This window comes from Myotis myotis, unplaced genomic scaffold (genome assembly GCF_014108235.1).
Source record: "Myotis myotis isolate mMyoMyo1 unplaced genomic scaffold, mMyoMyo1.p scaffold_m19_p_14, whole genome shotgun sequence".
Lineage (NCBI taxonomy): Eukaryota > Metazoa > Chordata > Mammalia > Chiroptera > Vespertilionidae > Myotis > Myotis myotis.
Genome location: NW_023416318.1, coordinates 45,352,399 through 45,372,300, shown reverse-complemented (window position 1 = coordinate 45,372,300; position 19,902 = coordinate 45,352,399). Strand labels below are relative to the sequence as shown.

General features: G+C 37.2%; 1 protein-coding gene across 9 annotated transcripts in view; it reads left to right on the top strand.

Moving 5' to 3' along the window:
- NCOA1 (nuclear receptor coactivator 1) overlaps positions 1–19,902 on the top strand; it is a 172,236-nt gene that overhangs the window by 53,863 nt on the left and 98,471 nt on the right. Inside the window, exon 3 of one of the 9 annotated variants that reach the window (XM_036335191.1) lies at positions 16,500–16,554. The exons of the other annotated variants lie outside the window; for them this stretch is intronic. The gene's annotated coding sequence lies outside the window, so the exon portion shown is untranslated. The remainder of the gene's footprint in view (positions 1–16,499; positions 16,555–19,902) is intronic. 9 annotated transcript variants of the gene reach the window in all.

The window sequence follows — 19,902 nt, the reverse complement described above, 5'->3', positions numbered from 1 at the left end:
AACCTTTCTCGGAGAGGTGACCTTGGTTAAAACACATAGCGCTAAGGGGAGCAAACATATTAAGAACAGTATGCCATATACGCCCGGTCCCTTGAAACATATGCTGTGCAGGTGTTTCTTTCCTGCAGTGACTGTGTCAAGCAGCAAGGATGGACTGGCTTCCGGCAAAAACTGTTTATTTTATACAGTTTTCTGGTTGTATAAGCTGGGAGGATTCATCGGATCCCTATTACTCCGTCATGGCTTTGTGGAAATACTTGTTTATCTTTTCCTCCTTCTTTTCTGTGGGTTAAGATGAGGGCCTAAGTAAAAGAAGACAAGAAACCAGTTGGCTTGTTCTCAGTGTTTCACATGTTAGGCTTACCTGTAACTGAGGCAGAGGAGTCCCTAATTGCTGTGGTCAAAACCCTTTGAGGATAATAAACAGGCAATTTTGCCTGGTGCATCCTCCTCACTTTCCACTGTCTGGTACTTATAGTGGTAGGTTGATTGACCAAGAATTACGGCATTCTGAATCTTGGTCAAATATCACATGATTTTTATAAGTTCTTATTATTCTTACCTTTAACTGAATTAAGATCAATTTTTATTTACTTTCTCTCAACTATTTCTGTTTGCTATTATTTACCTTTAACTTCATAAGGTGTTTTGGTTATGTTAGTTGCTAGTTAGTTTTTTAAAAAATATATATTTTTATTGATTACAGAGAGGAAGGGAGAGGGAGAGAGAGATAGAAACATCAGTGATGAATGAGAATCATTGGTTGGCTGCCTCCTGCACGACCCACAGTGAGGATCAAGCCCACAACCCAGGCATATGCCCTAACCGGGAATCGAAAGTGTAGTTAGTTATCTAACTGGTTATTATTTTTCATTTAGGTTGTATTTGCTTCATTCATCATGTATTTTTCTATATCACAGTAACTTTTGGGATCTTGAAAGAGTTTGATCTTTATGCATTATATCTTTAGTTTTGTTCCTGCTTCTCTGTTCTTGCTTTCTTTTACTCAGAAATGAATGAGTGAATAAATAATTGACAAATATGTCCACACATGCATACATGCAGTGCATTTTCTCAATTCTGTCACTATTAATTGTAACATATACTGTTGATTTATCATATTTTCAAGAAAAAAGAAACATTACATTTGTTTTTTAAATCCTTCTTAGAAATTAACTAACAGAAGCATTCATTTACCCATATAATTTCTATACTATCTTCTTTCAAATCATAATATACAATTAAGTCCAAACCTTTTTCACATCCTGAAATGCAGATTTTTCTCACCTTTGCTTACATTTTTTGCTTTCTTTACACATTATTATTGTTATATGGAAAATATGAAATTTAACCTGCTTTTTGCTTTTGGTTAAACTCATATTTTCAGTTTTTCTGTAGATAAGCTGTATATTAAATAACTTTATTTTTGAGTCAGCTGGAAACTTTTGACAGATTGATATCCAGCACTTGGTAATAGTACTTTGTCAAATAGTAATTGGTCACACCCATGTCTCCCAGCTCTGAAAATTCTGTGGTCTGTTTTGAGGGATTGGATGCTTTCTGCTGCCTTGAATTGTCCTTGCTTATCTTACAACAGACAGTTTCTGCCTCATAATGCCTTTTTATTTCAGTGCTTTATCACAGTTCAGTCTTTCTGAAAACATTTCCAAGCAGCAGGCTTTCAGATTTCACTTAAAATTCAACTGTGAGTACATTTACCTGTGAACTTAACTCAGCTATGGTCATGGTTGGGTAAACTAATGCCTTCTATGTGAAGGTATTTCCTACAGGTTTATACCTAGGCAAGGAATAACATGTATCACAACTTATTCTTTTGCTTGACTACTAGTGGGTTTCTGGACATTAAATCTGATACTTTGCCTAGTTTCAGAAGTCTAAAAATGTTATTTTAAGAAAAACAACTATCTTTAGAATTGAGATAATATGGCTTAGGAATTTAATATATATTAAGCAAGTATAAAGTCTGTCAAGTGGTAAATCTAAAACTACTATGAATATTTAAAAGATATTTACAACACTAAGATTCCAGTAAATACATTGATAAAGTCATGCCCATTAGGTTATAAGGGGATATAGCATAAACAAATGTTAAGAAAAGAGTTAAACCTTCTGGATAATTAAAACAATAGTGAATCACCTTTTTATAGTTACTGAATAACTGTAATAAAATAGTCCATAGGGAATCAAGTACTTAGGCATTGCTTTGGCATTGGTACAGCTCATTTGGAGGGTGGTATGGTAGTATATCTTAAAAGCCTTAAACATATTTATGGCCATTGATTTAATAATACTACTCTTGGACATTAACCCTAAGTAAATAATTCAAGGAATAAAAAAGCTGTATCAGCTATATTCACAATAATATTACTTATAATAGTAAAAACTGAAGACAGCCTAATTGGCTAACAATGGGAAATTTGATGTTTTATGATAAATAAATACACAAATAGTTCATATTCAATACATATAAGCACTGTGACAACAGGGATGGTAGCTTTTTTGTTCTCTACTGTAGCACCAGTGCATAAAATAGTTTGACTTATAGTAGTTACTCAACAATTATAATTATTTTTGAAATGAACAAATCAATGGAATAATATTAAGTTAAATTTAAGTATACACATATAGAACCTGTTCTTAAGTACCTTAATGAGTAAGGAAGATGTGGAACAAGTTGGTTGATGAAGAGTTTTTTGGAGAAATTTGAACTTGAGTTTGAAAGTTCAGTAAAATATGGATTCTCTTGGGACCTAGGAGTTGGGAAAGGCATTCCAGGAAGAAGGTCAGTATAAGGAAAGGCCTGACAGTAAGTAGAATTGACTGGAAGGCAAGGTAGGAGCTGAGGGATATGTAAAGACAGTGCCCTGAGCGGACTTGTAAATCAAGCTGATTAGGTGGGACTTTGTTCTGTAGTATGGGAAGTCATTAATGGTTTTCTATGAAAGTTGATGTTGAAAGAGTTATTTAATTCAAGGAATTTAATTTGGCATTGGTATATAGGGCCGGTTCAGGCAGGGAGATCAGTATAAACTATATTGGAAATACTAGAGTGGAACTTCGTGTAGAAGTCCAAATATAGTCATTGTAAAGCTATTTTTTTTTCATCTTGAACTATGGATAGGAATCTGATAATTTGTTCCTTTGCACTAATACTATTTTGATTAATTGTAAGAGTTAAACTTGGTGATGTAAAGAGACAGTGCTATTAGAAGAGTAAACAAAAATATAATACAGAAAAAATTTTACTGAAATTTTGTTTAAAAGCATTCACAAAATTGTTTAGGGTCAAAATAGAACACAGTCAAGTAATTCCTTCAGCTTTATGTATGTTTTTGTAAGTCTTCATTAAAGACAGAGGAAAACTATATAAACTATTACTGTTTGTTCTGTCAAAATATTGCTAGAATATCTTTTTAAAATTATGATCTTCTAGTGAAGGATCATACCATTAAACTTTTTGAATTGAGAACCTAGTTTTCTCTCTAGGGCTTTATGAAAAAGTTTTTTTGTTTGTTTTTCCCTAGCACTTAATATGTTAGTGGCAGTTGGGTAGTGAAAGTTGACATTTATGAAACAGGCCATTGTGGTGAATTAGGTTTATGAAATTTATTTGGAATAAACTAAGAAGAGGTTTTTAAAAAACCAATTTGTTGCCAGCCGTTGTGCAAAAACTAATTCTGTATTGTTTATAAAATGGAGAAACATCATGAATTAAATTATCTCTAGATAAACATGTGCAGATTCCTTTTTAAGAAATAGCAAGCATTTTACCAAGCAGTTGACCAGTATTTTTGAGCATTAATGTTTAACATTCAGAATTCAAAATGTAAACGAAAGCTTTAGATGACAAAAAGATGAATTTTTAATTGAATTCACATGACAATTCAATTGAATTGTTTGAATAGTGGTTCAGAACAGTATACCTAAGTGAATTATTTTATGCTAGAGGCCCAGTCCCTAGCGGCTGTCGGCTACCGGCCAGGGCTTTCCTTTGTTCCGCACCACCCCCTGGTGGTCAGCATACGTCATAGTGAGCAGTCAAACTCCCGGTCAGTCGAACTCCCAAGGGGACACTTTGCATATTGGGCTTTTATATATATAGATTTTCAGGTTTAGAGGTTGAGTTGGAAAGGGCTGTGCCAAGTAGATGATATTTTCCCTGAATCTTGAGTATGTATTATTTGTTCTGCATGCCAGATGCTGGGTTTATAACATATGCATAAGACATTGTCCTTTCTTTAATGGACTAACAAGTGTTTATAAACTGTGTGACAAATATTTAGATAAGGGAACAAAGATTAGTATGGAGAAGGGACAGGAGGAGAGGAAGTGTTAGAGCTTTGCAGAGAAGGTGGCATAAGTAGGACTTGAATGATGGATGGACCCACACCTCCTGGAGAATGGGGCCAAGGGTTGTTTTTGATATAGGATGTGCAGTATGAGGAGATGCATAAGGGCTTTCGTTCTTTCTGCTCATTAAATATAGATAAACATTTTGATTGGTAGGTATAGAAAAAAACCTGTTATATACCAAACCATTTCTTATAGAATTCATTTAGGAGACCTTTAAATATTAAAGTAAGTATTATCTGGACTGCAAAAAGTTATGAAGAAACTAGACTAGTTTGGCTGATAGTAGGTACTCAACAATTGTAATTATTATTGAAATGAACAAATTTCATTTGGGACAGTGGAAATGTTCTATATCTTAATTGTGGTTACAAAGGTGTTTTCCTTTGTCAAAATTCATTCTGTTGTATATTTAAATTAGGCTCATTTTATTGTGTGTAAATTTTATCTCAGTAATGTTCATTTAAAAATTGTGAATGTATTACATATATCCCCTTTTATGTTTAATAATAAAGATTTTTTTTTAAATATCATAGGTGGGCCAGAAAAATAAAATTGTCTGTGAAATCACACTTCTTCCATATTTGTACTTAGATTAAAAAGACAGAATTCTTAAGGAAGAGATTTTCAGCTGTTTGTTATCAAACTAAATGTCCAACACAAGACTCAGCATATTAATCATATAGCAGTGAGCAGAATAAAAGTCCATACTTTCATAGAATTTACTTTTTAGTGGAGGAAGGAGAGGGATACTACAGAAGAGAACAGAGTAATTCATTCCAGGTAATTTGCTGGGGTCCAACCCCAGCGGGTCCAGGGGTCCCCAAAGGTGTGGATGGAGTCGGCGAAGAAGGAAGGACACGGAGACAGTGTTCAGTTGATCAGCAGCCTAGCCAGGATCTCCAGCCAGGATCTCCAGCCAAGTTCTGGTCTGGATCTCCAGAGAGGTTCTGCTTTGGATCTCCTGCCAGGTTCTGTGTCCATGTTGTCTTGCTAGGTTCTCCAGCCAGGTTCTCCAGGTTCTCCAGCCAGGTTCTGTAGCCAAGTTCCCTCGCTAGGTTCTCCAGCCAGGTTCAGTCACCAGGTTCTAGTCAGGTTCTCTTGCCAATTTCTGTAGTCAGGTTCAGTCCAGGATCTTTTGCCATGTTCTCTCGCTAGGTTCTGTCTCTAGGTTCTGAGGCCAGTTTCTGTCCAGGATCTTTTGCCATGTTCTCTCCAGCGAAGTTCTTCTGTCTCTAGAGAACGTTCTGTGTAGGTTCTGTGCCTCCTGGTTCTGTCTTCTTCTTAGTTCTGTGTTGTAAGCTCTGTATTCTAAGTTCTGTGTTCTAAGTTCTGTGTCTTGCTGTCTTGTTACATCTGTATTTATACCAGTTGATTCAATCCTATCAATCTCTATTACAAAGGTTAGGGCGTTTCTTATCTCCATTCCAGGGAGTAAAGATTATGTAGCTTAAGCATGATTGTTCATAGTTAAAGTGATTAATTACCCGCCTGGCACTTAGTTAAGAGGTTTTATTCCCTCCCTAACTTCAGGGGAAAATCCCTACCTGGGGAAACAACCTTTCTCAGAGAGGTGACCTTGGTTAAAACACATAGTGCCAAGAAGGTGAGCAAACATATTAAGAACAGCATGCCATATATGCCAGGTCCTTTTAAACAGCAAGGATGGACTGGCTCCCGGCAGTAATTAAGTGTTATGATAATGTGCCCTTCATCGGAATCGAACCAGGATCCTTCCATCCATAGGCTAACACTCTATCCACTGAGCTAATCCAGCTAGGGCTGGATAATTTCGATTGATCAATCTTTTAAGTTCACTGATTCTTCTGTTATTGCCATTTTAATATTGGGTTCACTCAGTGAGTTTAATTTTGGCTATTGCATTTTTCAGTTCTGAAATGTCTACTTGGTTCTTCTTTATATCTTCTATTTCGTTGCTGAGACTCTGTTTTTCCATGTATCTCAGTAGTTTGTAATTACTTGGATCATTTTACTGATACCTGCTTTAAAATCCTTGTTAGATAATTCAGACATCGTTGTCCTCTCAGTACTGGTGTCTGTTAATTATCCTTTTTAAATTGAGATTTTTTCCCATGTATTGCTTTTTTTTTTTTTTCATAAGTATGATTATTATTAAAACAAATTAGGAGAATCAGAATAAGGAGGAAACTGAACCAATCAAGTTGTATAAGCTCAATTTCTTTTTCTACCAAGTAGATATAGTAATACCTACTTCACAGATGTTTTGTAAAGAATACATGAAAACACATATGTAAAGTATTGAACCCTGTCCCTGGCATATAACAAATGCTCAGGAAATTTGAGTTAATTTTTTTTCTTTTTCATGCTTATAGTATTTTGAAATCATTGTCAATTATATAGGGAAGAGACTCTTTAAAAGTCGTAACTCCTTCCCATCCCCAGCTAGTTCTCTAAATTGTTATTACTTAATACGAAGATCAGCCTGTTCTCAATACTGCCTTAGTTTTTGTTAAACCTAGATAAGTTTTCTTGTTTGAGGCCCTAGGAAATTCATCCACTTTCTTCTGTTTCTTAGAGAATCTTTTCTATCTCCAACCCCTATCCAGGGCAGAAGTGGATTGATGTATTGTTGACGGCTTCCCTCCTTACTTGCCACCTTACATTTTGCTTTTAGTATTTTACAACTAAGCATTGGGGGAATGGTAGAAGCAGGAAGAACTGGAGAAGGTGTGGTGATCTTGACAGAAAAAGACAGAGATGTTACCAAGCTTAAGAAATCCTAATAGCTTCTTTTAAAGCTTTCAGTTGTCCCAGACTCTTGCTGAGTCGGTAATTGGAAGCTCTATTGAACTGATGCATCTTAATATTTTCCCTTTGTCTTGACCTTCACGATGGAAGTTTTTTCTGAGAAAGTGACATTTAGGTTGAATTTTGAAAGATGAGTTAGGCCAGTGATGGCGAACCTTTTGAGCTCGGCGTGTCAGAATTTTGAAAAACCCTAATTTAACTCTGGTGCCGTGTCACATATAGAAATTTTTTGATATTTGCAACCATAGTAAAATAAAGACTTATATTTTTGATATTTATTTTATATATTTAAATGCCATTTAACAAAGAAAAATCAACCAAAAAAATGAGTTCGCGTGTCATCTCTGACACGCGTGTCATAGGTTTGCCATCACTGAGTTAGGCTTTACTAGGTGAGGGAGGAAAATGTACAGGCAGACAGAACCAGCATATCTGAAGTTTTTGAAGTAAGAAAGGAGCATATTGCATACTGAAGGTACTAAAAATGTCAGTACAGAAATAAAGATGGTGTAGTATTGACAAAAGGATACACGCATAGATTGTTGGAACAGAGTAGACAGTCCAGAACTGGAACCCACACAAATATAGCCAATTGGTTTTTGGCAAAGTTGCAAAAGCATATCAGAAGAGAAAGAATAGCTTTTTTAGTAAATGGTGTTGGCTTTGCATTCCAATGCAAAATAATGAACCTTGATTTATACTGCATACCTTATATAACAATTAACTTCAAATGCATCATAGATCTAACTGAAAAATGCTTTTGGAAGAAGGCATATGTCGAAAACTTTGTGACTTGAGGTTAGGCGAGACACCAAAAACATGATTCATTAGATAAAAATATTGGTAAGTTAGACTTCATAGAAATTAAAAGCTTTTATTATGTGAAAGACACAGTTAAGAGAATAAAAATATAAGCTATACATTGAGATTAAATATTTTCATATCCTATATCCAATAAAGGACTTATATAAGAATATATTAAAAACTCTCAAAACTCAACAATAAGGAAACATATAATTTAAAAATGGACAAAAAGATACCTCAAAAAGGACATACCATTGATAAATGAACACATGAAAAGATGGTCAATATCATTAACCATTGGGGAAATGCAAATTAAAACCACACTGAGATACCACTACATACCTATGAAAATGACTAAGATAAGAAATAGTGAGAATACCAGGTGCTAGTAAAGGTGCAGAAAAACTAGAACTGTCATATGTTTCCGGGGGCCATAAAAAATGGTATATACATTTCTTTTAAAAATATATTTTTGAATTAATTTAAATATACAGAAAAGTAGCAAAGATTAATACAGATGCCCATATATCTCAGTTTCTTGATATGTTAACAGCTTACAAAACCATGGTATATATTTCGGGACTAAGAAACCAACATTGGTGCATTACTTTTAACTACATTCCAGCTTTTATTTGTATTTCATCAGTTTTTCCACTTATTGCCCGTTTTCTGTTCCAGAATTTAATTCAGGACAACCACATTTTGAAAATAAGTTTTATTTTTATTTTCTAAAAATTCTTTCTTATTCATTGATTATGATATCTTATGAACAGATTTTTCTTGTTTTGTGGACACATTGGCCTCTTGAATCTCTCTGAAGATACCAAGTAAAGTTAAGACATTCTATTTATTTTGGTTACCTTACTCTTTTTTCTTTGGGTCATTGTACCCCTGCTTTTTCACCTTGGTGCCTCTCTTAGTTTTTATTAATTAGCTGGTGATTCTTGGCTATTCTTCTTTACAGTATTTTCAAACAAAGGTCTAAATAAGTAGTCATCCAATTTAAATATATACAAAATCCCTTCAGGGCCCAGCTTAAATGCAGTCTAAACCTCACAGAAATCTGATTTAGTAAGTCTGGGGTTGAGCATCTAAACCAGCGGTTCTCAACCTGTGGTTCGCAACCCCTTTGGCGGTCGAACAACCCTTTCACAAGGGTCGCCTAAGACCATCCTGCATATCAGATATTTACATTATGATTCATAACAGTAGCAACATTACAATTATGAAGTAGCAATGAAAATAATTTTATGGTTGGGTCACAACATGAGGAACTGTATTTAAAGTGCCAGAAGGTTGAGAACCACCGATCTAAACACTTCAGAAGTTTGGATGCTTGTAACATCTTGGTAAACTGGTGAAATTCTGTAAAGGTCAGTATTCTTTAAAGATTTTTATTATTTACTAGAGGCCCGGTGCACAAAATTCATGTGGGGGGGGGGGCAAGGGGGGATGTCCCTCAGCCTGACCTGCAGCCTCTCCAATCAGGGAGCCTTCAGGGCATGTCCTACTGACAGCTCAGGTCTGCTCCCCATGGTTCTCTGCTCTCTGTGGGGCCTGCCTGCTCCACACCACAGTGATGGACAAGCTGCCTGCAGGCCACGGTTGCCTGCTCCTGGGTCGCTGGGTGCTACCTGCAGGCCATGCTTGCCTGCTCAGCTCACATTGCTGGGGCGCCGCCGCCAGCATCCCACCCAGGCCACTATGGGTGCTGCCATCTTTTTGTCATGGAGTGATGGTTAATTTGCATATTGTTCTTTTATTAGATAGGATTTTTTTCAATATGTTTTATTGATTTTTACACAGAGGAAGGGAGAGGGACACAGAGTTAGAAACATTGATGAGAAAGAAACATCAATCAGCTGCCTCCTGCACACCCCCTTCTGGGGATGTGCCCGCAACCAAGGTACATGCCCTTGACCAGAATCGAACCTGGGACCCTTGAGTCTTCAGGCTGACGCTCTATCCACTGAGCCAAACCAATCAGGGCTAGATAGGATTTTTTAGAGAGAAAGGGAGAGGGGGAGAGAGAGCAAGAAACATCTACGTGAGAATGAAAAATTGATCAGCTGTCTCCTGCACACCCCCTACCAGGGATCAAGACCCAAATCTGGGCATGTGCCCTGACTGGGAATTGAACTGCCAACTTTTTGGTGCATGGAACTTTGCCCAACCTACTGAACCCCCAGGGCAAGGTCAGTATTCTTTAGAAAGCATTGATTTCCCCAATGAATTTCATCCTGACCACCGGGCTCTGTAGGTTGGCTTCTCACTTGCTGTGGTAAATGGGAGGTGGAGCCCCTTTTTTCTTTATCATGCTCCATGTAGAGACAAGGCTAATAAACTGGGACCTATCCCTCCCCCAGCTTCTGCTATAGGAAGGAATTTATCTGCTGTGACCAGCATTTACTATTTACTATCAGGGTTGTACTGGTTGCCTTTGGTGGTTTTTCAGTTATTCTATGTCCTGTCTATACTCCAGGCCCACCTGACATGAGATGTTTAAGAAGGAGAAACGAAATGACTGGGCTCAGTCTGCCATCTTGAACTGGAAGTCCACTTGTTACTTTTAAAGTGATGTTGTTTTATAATGTGCCAATAAGTATTTCTTTTGAATTCTCACATAAAATAAACATCATAAAACCAGTAGTAGGATTACAGTTTACTCATGCTTATTCAGATGTTCAAAGAAAATGTAGCTTGTTCATTTTTTTATAAGTCATGTCTTCCTTTTGATGAACCCTGGTCACGTGGTAACTGGAGGAAGAGTATCAGTCTTAAGTCTGGTAAACTAAGTCTTATTCAGTAATTTAAATGTATCTCTTTGGATATTTCAGCCTCTGTTTGAATATTAGTCTTTCAGTTATCATCTCTCCTCTCATACCTTTCCACAGTGGAATCCAGACTTATGGGTTGGATGTATGTGGCTTATGTGACCTTGTAGTAGTAGAAGAATACAAGGACCCTCAGTCCATGTGCCATCTTCTTCGATTTTTCACTGATCTCTCCTTCAAAGTGATTGGTCGGGCTATTTCCTGGAATTGTGACTAGTAGGGTGCCATCAGAACTGTCCTTGGGTGTTCCTCAGATGTCTACAGCTGAAGTTTAAATGATGTTACTTGAGATTTGTTCTGTTGGTTCCAGGATGTGTTGGCCATCTTCCCAGCTGTCACACATTACCTGAGGTCTGGCTAGGGTTTTCCATTGGCCCCCTAGCCAGGTGTTCTCTTTTCCAGGCCTTTACTGTGGAGTTACTTTGCCCCTATCACAGTGACCTCTTCTGGAAAATTCACCATCCAGCATCTTAAATTACCTTTCCTCTACTACTTGGGAGCACCAAGGAATTTCCCAGTGCCTTCTATGGCAATTAGGGGAAAGGGAGATTCCAGAGCCAACCTCGTGCCTCTCTTCACTCTGATTGTGCTTCTCTGCATTGTTTTGATGTGGTTTTCTCCAGCTTTTGCTAGGGCGTGGATGAGGAGAGGTAAGAGGTTGGTATGTGTGTAGGGGGTGGGGAGTGCTCCTGGAAGGCAGTCACTTTGCACAGTCTCAACAGGAAGAACAGAAGCTATTCCAACTCCCAGATTGCTTTACTCCGTCAAATATCTCTTTCCTTTTGCAGCCTCTACCTGGATAGGGTAATGTGAGTATTGGTCTAATCGCTTTTTCCTCCTGTCTCGGTCCGATTCTTTATCTCACTGTCCTTTGGCCAGAATCAGGAATTTGAGGCTTTAATTTGTACTTTCTCTAGGTTTAATCCTCCTTCTACCCTAAATAGCAGGCTTTATATTATAGCTGTCATGACAGAAAGGATATATGCTCTCTAGTGTGGAAGAAACTATAATCTGAGTCTTTCAGGCCTGGTCAGAAAATAGTAGCGTTTTAAAAAATTCCTTCTTTTGGAAAACCAGTTTTAAGAATTATATCCTATTACAAAATCTTTTCTTTAATTAAGAAGGTGAATCTTAATATTTCTAGTAGGTGAATAAACATAATATTAAGTGTTTTCATAATCATTAGGGTATATGCCTTCATTCCTCTTCTTTTTCAGAATTTCCTTATAGATCAGCCGTGGGCAAACTACGGCCCGCGGGCCGGATCCGGCCCGTTTGAAATGAATAAAACTAAAAAAAAATATATACCATACCCTTTTATGTAATGATGTTTACTTTGAATTTATATTAGTTCACACAAACACTCCGTCCATGCTTTTGTTCCGGCCCTCCGGTCCAATTTAAGAACCCATTGTGGCCCTCGAGTCAAAAAGTTTGCCCACCCCTGTTATAGATATATCCTTTTCATTATAGTATAGACTAGAGGCCCGGTGCACGAATTCGTGCATGGGTACAGTCCCTAGGCCTTGCCTGCGATCAGGACCATCTTGCTGCCACCCACCCTGGTTCCCCATTTGCCACCTGGTGATGGGAGCCTGATGGTCAGGGAAGGGACTGAGAGGTCGGCCATTGTTGCCCACTTGCCGGCCTCACCCTCGCCGTGGGTCGCCATCTGTGTGTGGGGCGACCAGCTGGGTGGGGGGCTTGGCCTGGTGCCTCCTGCATCCCCTGCCACCCACCCAGATTCCCCATTCACCATTGGCAATTGGAACCTGCCAACAGGGGAAAGGGACCAAGAGGTGGTCAGTGCACCTCATAGTGAATAGTTGAGCAGTCATTCTTGTAATTCTGCCATTATGGTTGCTAGGCTTTTATTATATAGGATTCTTATATGATTATGTTTCTAAAACATATTTTAGTTTTTATTTTATTTTTATTAAATCCTATAATTTCAGGATTACATTGTATCTTAATAATTTTCCCAAGCAGGGAAATAGTCTATGTCTCTTTTTTTCATATCTTATTTAATTATATACAATAAGGTTTTATAAAATTTTGAAATATGACTTTAAAATACAAGTCTCATATTCTTTTTACATGAATCTTTTCCTTTTTGATTTATGTGTGTGTTTAAGGGAGTAAAATGCAGCTTGCAACTCAGTTCCTTCTGCCTTGTAGCTCTTTCCTGAGTGATCCCATAGCACTCTGTGTACTTGCCTTTTCTAGTGTTCCTCTGTGTTTACTAGAGTGTGATCAGCTCAGGGACAGGCACTCAGGTATTGCTTATCTTTATTTCCCTTAGTGCCTAACAAATCCCTGCTCTTCATAATGGGCATGGGGAAGTTATCAATTCATGTACTCCTTCCCTGACTTCTTTTTCTCCATAGTACTTACCATATTCTAATATAATATATTGTTTACTTATTTGTCTTATTTATTGTCTGTCTCTTCTCACTAAATTATAAGTGCCATCAAGGCAGGGATTTTTAACTATTTTGCTTACTACTGCATTTCTAACACCTAGGAGAGTATCTGGCACAAATGTGACCAGTGATTACTTGTAGAATGATTAATGAACTAATTGCTCAAATTTAGATAATTGCCTGATTATACCATATGATCGGTACAGTATGATAAGCATAAACTTCTGGTATAGAAAAAAATAGTAATGTAATTATAAAGGTGTTAAGTTTAAAAGCTTAGAAGACCTTACTATCATCTAATTCTGTTTCATTTTGTGAAATGACCAAGAAGTGAGATGAGTTGATTTAAGCCGAGTCAGTTTATTGTAGAGATGGAATAAGAATTTAGAACTCTTGAGTAAAACTTAGTAATTAATAGTGGCATTTGTATTATTGGTGGGGTGCCCTCTATGTCCCTACCTGTTGCCGGTAGAAGTGGGTTTCTTGTGATGTCGCAAGGAAAGTAAATTCCTGAGACTCGCACAGTAGAGTGAGCAGTCTTTGTTTGCATGGAATTAAACCCTGGGTTTCCAAGGTCCCATTTCCCTCTGTCACGCCATGGCAAAAGTCCAGCTGTGTCTTCAGCAGAGCCAGGATTAAAGCCACTGCCCAGAGTCTCTGCCCAATATTAAAACATCATCCAGTCCAGCATCTGCTAGGTTAGCTTTGTTCCCAGCTGTAGTCCATTGCGTGTGAGATTCGCCATGTGGCTGCTGAGGCCTCATGGTGGGCTAGCGCACAGGTCTGTGTGGGTCAAGGAGCAAGCGAGAAACAGGAATACAAGAGAGCAAGAGCTGGTAAGAGAAAGAATTCTTTGTCTGGGGATTATGTATTCCCAAATTTTTACCATCTTTCATTGGTGTCCACCCTCTTAGCCAATGATCTTTGTTCCCAAGTTAGGCTGAAGACAAGCACTTTCCCAACATCATCCAGACTTCATTGCACATATGCCTATCTTCTTTGTTTGATCCCTTTCCCCAGTGATCTGCAGGGAAAGGACTGGTGGTTCCCTGGGTAATGTGAAGTTGCAGCTTCCTGGTGAAGCTGCCCCAGATGACATGCTTATCATGTCTGGCCTCCCGTTTGCTTCTTTCCTATTATTAATAACCAGGTAATCACAACGGTATCACCTTTATATATCAAAGAAGCTTTTCTTGATATCCCAGTAAATATCTTTAGTATTTTTCTTTCATAGCACGAACACAATTTACAATTGTGTATTTAATGTCTCTCTTCTACATTAGATTGTAAGCTCCATAAAGGCATGACTTTTGTCTGTTTTCTTTATTGTGAAATACTCAGCATCTTATACAGTGCCTGAAACATGTTAGCCACTATATATGATTTATTATTTCATAACTGAGGAGGTTTGAAAAGAGGATTTTTGATGAAAACCTGTTTTTACTAACAAAGGTTGTGAAAAATTACTGGAGTGGCATTATATTAAAGCCATAGGTGCCTTCTTAGGCTTGGATTCTTATAGTTCTAAGCAACCTTGTGCTCTTATTTTTTTTTTTTTCCAAGTAAGCTGCATTGCTGGAAAGCAAATTCACTGACTGCTTGACAAGAATATTAGTTGAGTTTATAAGATATTGTTCGTTGTAAATGCTACGTTAGATTTTGGGGATCACTACTGGATAAGGTAAAATGACCCGTGGAGGTACTAGACAGTGGGGCTGAAAGATCGAACACTTCAGCGGCTCTGGAGAGAAGTAATAATCTTGAGGCCCTTGCCCAGCCTCGTTACTATTGCTTCATTTGATGAAAATCAAAAACACTGTTTTTCTCCTCAAATTGCTATCCCCTCCTACTTTTCTTGTACTGTTTTGTAGCAGTAACCATGGTTACTCGTAAAGGCTCCTTGGAGCTTTAAAAACATGTCAGTTTCACAGCTGGAGGCAAAGTGATCTAGATAAAAGCATAAGAATAAAGCTTACAGTGGTGTTTTGTTTTGTTTTTTTTCCCCCCTGTTAGAATTGAGTTCTTTCATTAGGGAACACTTTTCCTGAAGTGAAGTGTTCTTTGTTCCCAGTAGAGCAGACAACATTTTCATTTAAATTAACACTAAGTTAGCACCTGGCTCTTTTGTTAGAGTCAGGAAAAGGGAGGTAATGCTACCACTCACCTGTCCTCCACCTGAACCTACCCTCTCTCTATCCTCTTCTTTCTCTTATCTATTTCCTTACCGTCTTCCCGGGCCGATACTGCATGATAGTAATACTGATGGTTGAGGCTCAGATGGAAAAGGGTGTGAAGTTGCAGCTTTGGATTAATGGGGGAGAGGAATAGAGGAGGACTAACATTTGGTATAGTGCTACCAGGAGCATGTTTGCCACAATCAAGAAGAAACAAAGGCCAGGTCTTGTCTGAAGGCCAGAATAAGTCGTCTCTAGAAGGAAGGCTTGGAGGCAGATACTATTTTAAGGGATGACACTGTTGAAATGGGAAAGGAGATCTGTATTTATTAAACATCTAGTATATATTGAATACCTGCATTGGTACTTTCTATTATATTATGTTCTCTCTTATACCAGGCTGAAAGGACTCTGAGAATTTTAAAGTGACTTATAATTGTTTTCTTTGTGATGATTTTCTACTCTGAAATCCTGCCACCTTAGCTTATAGGTGATTTATACCATCTTTTTTCTTGGTGTGATATAGACTTGCTTGTACCCTGTTGTTGTTTTTTAAATAAAGTTTTGTTAGAATGCAGCTACTGTGCTCATTAGTTTATGTATAGTCTATGGCTGCTTTTACAGTCCAAAGGCAGAGTTGAATAGTTGCTACAGAAACCATATAGCTTGCAAAACCTAAATGTTTACTATTTGGATCTTTATAGAAAAGTTTGCTATCCCCGATCTAGATTGGACTGGATCAGTTCATCCTAGACCAAGTATGAGAATGATTATTTTGGGAGGAAAGCAAGCATATTCTTAGGTTATATTCCTTGTGGACATTAGAAAAATGTCAGGATGAAAGAGGATGCTGGGGATTTAGATGAAAGTGCTGGTCTTACTGAGCCCTTTTAAATCAAAAGTTTAAACCTAAACTGTGAAAGGAAACTTCAAATGTAAACATCGTACTTTTTACATTACCATTTTCTGTTTCTACATACATACCTGTGTCCATAGTCTCACATGGATTTGCTCTGATTCTGTTATCATTTGTATACTCACATAAATGTAGACTTACGTAAGTATTTTGACTGGAAGTGAGCGCCAACATCTTTATTTTACAGATGGCAAAAACTTGAGTTCCTAAGAAGTTATAATATACCTGATTTACAAAAGCAGGTTAGTGCCAAATCCTGGGAGTAAAATCCTGGTTTTTATGTCTGATTTCCTGCTATCTTACAAAGAGGCATTCAAATATGAAGTCTACCCGAAAGCCTCACCCAGTATATCTTTAGTTTTAAGTAGGACTTCTTAGAAAACTAAAGAAATGCTGAAAAGGAGAAAAGCATTAAATCTAGATTCTGATTTAACTCTGCTACTGATATCTTTGCAATTTTCTGTAAGTGGACCATTCTTTGATAAACAGAAGTAAGAATTTAGAAGACAGATTAGGCTTGTAAGGATGACTGTAGACTCAGATCCAGATATTTGCTTTATTTCCTGGTAAATGTGTAGTTATTCAAGTAAACATGCTAATATATTCACAGTCCCTAAGTAATTTGTAAGGGGAACATTGAAGAATCCAGAATCCACATTGCATAAGTAGGTTATATGAATGTGTTTAAATGTTTTTCTTTTGTGAACTGAACAAACTATAATTTATAATTCATTATAAAAAGCCTTAATGTATGATTTCACAACTTAATGAAAAAAAAAACTTCCTTAAGAAAATTAGCTGTTGCTTGAATAAAAAGACAAAAGAAATACACCAGAAATTATAACCATTTTGCTTTCATATTCATGATAGAGATATTGCCATGACACTCAGGGAAGAGTCATTATTTTCCTTAAATTTAGTATTAGAAAGACCTCTCACTTTATTTCATCAGAAGATAATCATAGAATTTCTTCTTACTGGTTCCCTAGGGACCCTTTTAGATAAGAGAAATCCTAAGAGAAGCTTACACAAAAGATCTACATTGTAAATTATAAGAGCTTACTCTGAAGAGGATTTATAAAGCCTTATAAATTAATCTCTACAGAATTGTGTAATTGTTCCTTATTGCTCTCTGTGATAAATCAGGTCCCTCTAATTTCTTTACTTTTACATTGGAAAAAAGTTTTTAAAATATAAAAAGTTTTTGTAAGTTTTAAGTGTTTTAAAGTTTTCTTCTTAGTAATATAAGTCATAAGCAAATACATGTTACAGCTCAACAGACTTAACCAATCATAATTATAATCTTTCAGAAATTTAAGCAATTATAGCAATTCAATATTTCATATATTTAGTTTTATAGTTTTATTGAAGGCCTTCCTCCAGGTGAATTGTTCACCTAAAGAAAATGAAATGGCCCAGCTGGTGTGGCTCAGTGGTTGAGCATCGACACATGAACCAGGAGGTCACAGTTGATTCCCAGTCAGGGCACTGCCCAGGTTGCAAGCTCAGTCCCCAGTAGGCATGTGCTGCAGGATGCAGCCAATCAATGAGGATTATCTACTTTACACAAAGTCCACTGATTTAAATGTTAATCTCAACTAAAAAATACCTTCACCTTTGTGAAAGCAAAATTTAAACTGGTGGTTGACCATATACTTATGGCTTAGCCAAGTAAACATATAAAATTCACCATCACAGGTACCACGTAAGTGATTAATTTCAGTGGGGACAAAAAGATTCCTCTGCATTTTTATAAATCACCTATGAAAAAATTGAAATTAGTATAAGAAATATTAACAAGTTAAAATAAGAAACATGCATGGGCACGGCCAGGAATATATTCATATATTAGAATCATATTTAAATGCGGCATTGGAGAAAATTTATGAACAAGTATTACATAATATATAAATCAGGAAATTTTCAGGGACCAACAATCAAAATGAAGTTGAACTTAGGAAAATATTTTTAAAGAATATGAATTTTGACCAAATTTTGAAGAAAATGTACATACTGTGCATATGGAGTTGGGAGATAATCCTGATAAGTAGATTACCAAGGGCCTTAGGAGAGGCTTGGGGAAAGAAAGGCAGGGAGAAACTGAAAGAGAGGGCCTTGGATATACATTTTATATTTGTTTAGCTAGGCAATTAAAAAAAAGTCTGAGAGTTAATTAGGAGGGAAGTGATTAAATAGAAACATTTATTAAAGGTATTGTTCTGCATGTATAATGGACTAGATTGGCTTCTAAGCCCAAGCACAGGAGATGAGAACCTGGGCAAAGATGTATAAACAGGAAATTGACAGAACTTTATGATTTAGTGTTGGAGACAAGAGAGAGATCATACTAATTTTGCCTAAATTCTGATACTGTAAGAATGAGGTTAATTTTGACAGTGTTGTGGAAATATAGAAGATGGGCACGTAGAGTCTGAGTAGTGCATACTCAGTAGATATTCCATTTGGTAAACGGCACTGTATTCTAATATTCAATAGTCCACTTTGAACCATAAAATATGATACCTTCTTATTAAAGAATTTTATTCTACTTGGTATAACTAGCATATTTTCATTACAAATTTTTATAAAATTTATTATTTGAAGACATCAGACATCAAATTTCTGGTAAATCATATTTAACCACCAACTGTATAATTAGTATCTACTATGAAAATGAAAACTGTAGAATTTCAAAATGGGGGGTATTTAAGATTATTTTCTGGGAAGGATTTATAGAGGATGTCAGATTTAAGCTCTTGTAGATATGATTTGAAAAGTTTTACAAAGTGAGGCCAATGGGGCAAGTGAGAACCCCAAGTTGTAGGCTTAGGTATGTCCGAAATAAAAAGTCTTAAAATAAAACTTTGTTAACCTGGATTATTTTATAACTTATACACAGCCCCTTTACCTGCATATATATATAAAAAAGGCTAAGCGACCCGCCAACCGACTGGCTGGTAGTTAGGAGGCACACTGATCACCAGGGGGCAGACGCTCAACACAGGAGCCACCAAGCAACAGCAACTTTGCAGAGGGCCCTCACACACTCTGGGACCGCTCAGGAGATGTCAGACTACCCGTTTTGGCCCGATCCCCGCAGGCCAGGCTGAGGGACCCCACCTGCTGGAGGGACCCTGCTCACTCCGCAGATGCCCTTTGAGTCCCCAGTGCTGCCCCAGCTGTGGCAGGCTGAGGAAGGACCGTGGGAGGTTGGCTCCAGGGTGTGTCTGGCCCATCTCACCCAGTCCTGCCCCGCCAGCCACCTTCAAATTAATTTACTTTCAACGTACACAAATCCATGCACCGGGCCTCTAGTTATGTGTGATTAATCATTTTTAATTAGCCTTAGTCCTGCTATTTAAATTGGAGCCCTGGTGACCTGAAACTGTAGCTTCAGTTAGTCATATAATTTACCTTTCTTTTCTCACTCCCCATTCTCTTCTTTAGACTATTAGTCTCAAAAATCCGTGGAAGTATTGATCACTTCTTGAGGACAGCATATAGGTTATGTTTCCCATTTATCATTCCTTATATTGTCATCACACTGTGTATGCCTTTGTTTTCATTACTTTGTTTTGCCTAGAGCCTTA